Source organism: Penaeus monodon, chromosome 9 (genome assembly GCF_015228065.2).
Source record: "Penaeus monodon isolate SGIC_2016 chromosome 9, NSTDA_Pmon_1, whole genome shotgun sequence".
NCBI lineage: Eukaryota > Metazoa > Arthropoda > Malacostraca > Decapoda > Penaeidae > Penaeus > Penaeus monodon.
The window spans coordinates 6,907,237-6,909,736 of record NC_051394.1 but is presented as its reverse complement, the minus strand read 5'-3'; positions in this window follow the sequence as shown (position 1 = coordinate 6,909,736).

Below are 2,500 nucleotides of genomic sequence, written 5' to 3'. Positions count from 1 at the left end.
TATATATATATATATATATATATATATATATATATTCATATTTATATACTTATGAATCTACTAATGCGCGAAGTTAATTTGGAGAGCAACTCGAGAGCAACCATCCGTGCAGAGAGGAAAGAGCAACCAAAAGGAAATGAATGAACCTCGACCAGCTACACGGATTTGAATTAGGCGAGAACCTGGCCATCCAAGCAGGTTCTAACAGCAGCAGCAGCGGGTTCTAACAGCATAGAATAAAAGGTTGAAAAGCAGGAGGGTCAAGGCGCACCCCGCTTAAGAGATCCCACGGTTAGGGAGACGGGGAGGGGGGACTGGAGGATGGAGGGAAGGGAGGGGGAAGAGAGAGAGAGAGAGAGAGAGAGAGAGAGAGAGAGAGAGAGAGAGAGAGAGAGAGAGAGAGAGAGAGAGAGAGAGAGAGAGAGGGGGGGGGGGGGTAAATAGATAGATAGATAATAAATAAATAGACAGATAGAGAGAGGGGGGCCGAGGAAGGGTAAGAGAAAGAGAAAAGGAGAGAAATAGAAAGAGAAGGTGAGAAAAGAAAATTGATAATAAGCGAGCGAGAAGCGGAGACAGATAAAGAAAATAACAGGAATGCGATATAAATATGAGAAAGAATAGGACAGATATAAAGAAAGACAAAGAAAGAGGGAAAAGACAAAAAGTCAGAAACAGAAAAAAAAATAAGAAAGAAATAAACAAAGGGACAGAGTGAGTGAGAAAAATAAGAAGGAGACGAAGCAAAAAACAAAATAATAATAAAAAAAAAATAAAGCAAACAGAGGGGCGAAGGGAAACAGAAAAGAAAAACATGGAAACAAAAACAGAGGGAAAAAGGAGATGGACGGAGAGACAGCAAAAAATAATAAAATAATAAATTAAACAATGAACAATAAGGGAAACAAGAGAAAAACAGAAAGAATAAAAACGAGAGAAAAAGAAACACAGAAGGACGGGCGAGAGAGAGAGAGAGAGAGAGAGAGAGAGAGAGAGAGAGAGAAGAGAGAGAGAGAGAGAGAGAGAGAGAGAGAGAGAGAGAGAGAGGAGGAGAGAGAGAGAGAGAGAGAGAGAGAAACAGAGACAGACAGACAGACAGACAGACAGACAGACAGACAGACAGACAGACAGACAGACAGACAGACAGACAGACAGACAGACAGACAGACAGACAGACAGACAGACGGACAGACAGACAGACAGAAAGCAAACAAGTGCTCACCAGCCCTGTCCTCCACCCATTGTGTCATTGTCTCACCAATAACCACTTGTAATGCTGTGAGTGTCCTGGTTTTAACAAAGACGCCCTTAACTGGTGGAGTTACTGTTGGCTACTTAATGGCTATTCACTGGTCATTCACTAAATAAATATACTGGTTATTCACTAATTATTGGTCGTTTACAAGGCAGTTTTACTAGTAATGCCGATATCTGGAATAGTATGGGTATTATTGTTAATGTTGTTATCAGTCTTCGTGGTATGATTATAGTCAGTTGCAGTATTAGTAGTAGCAATGTTATTATTATTGTCATTAACATTATTATTATTATCTTTACTGTTATCAATGTTATTATTATTGTTATTGCTATCATTATTGTATTTCTTAATAATATTTTATTATTATTATATTATCACTATTATTATCATCACCATTATCATCACCATTATTTTTATGCCATTTCTATTATCATTATTATTATCATTATTGTAATCATTATCATTGTTATCATTATTACTATTATGTTGTTATTATTTTTTCTTTTCATTTTTATTATTGCTGTTGCTAGTGATATTGTATCATTATTATATTACATTATTATCATTGTTACTGTTATTATCATTATTACTATCATTATCATTATTATCATCATTATTACTAGCATTATCATTATTATCATCACCATCACTATCATACTTTTTATCTTTTGCATTATAATCATCATTATTACTATATTATTTTATAATCATTATTATGGTTATTAATTATCATTATTATTATTATCATTATTATTATTATTATTATTATTATTATTATATACATAATATATATATATGTGTGTGTGTGTGTGTGTGTGTGTGTGTGTGTGTGTGTGTGTTGTGTGTGTGTGTGTTGTTTTCTTTAATATATATAAATATTATATATATATATATATATATATATATATATATATATATATATATATATATATATATATATAGGGCCGCAGTGGCCGAGTGGTTAGAGCATCGGACCCAAGACTGTCACGACGGCAATCTGAGTTTGAGGGTTCGAGTCACCGGCCGGCGCGTTGTTCCCTTCGGCAAGGAACTTCACCTCGATTGCCTGCCTAGCCACTGGGTGGGCAAGCCAGCCCAAGTCAGTGCCGGTCCCAGAACCGGGTAAATAGAGATGGTGACTCGATAAAAACACCGGGCGGAAGGCAACGGCAAACCACCGCTCTAAATTGCCAAGAAAATCATGGAAATCCATGATCGCCAACGTCTTTCTGGGACAGGGCA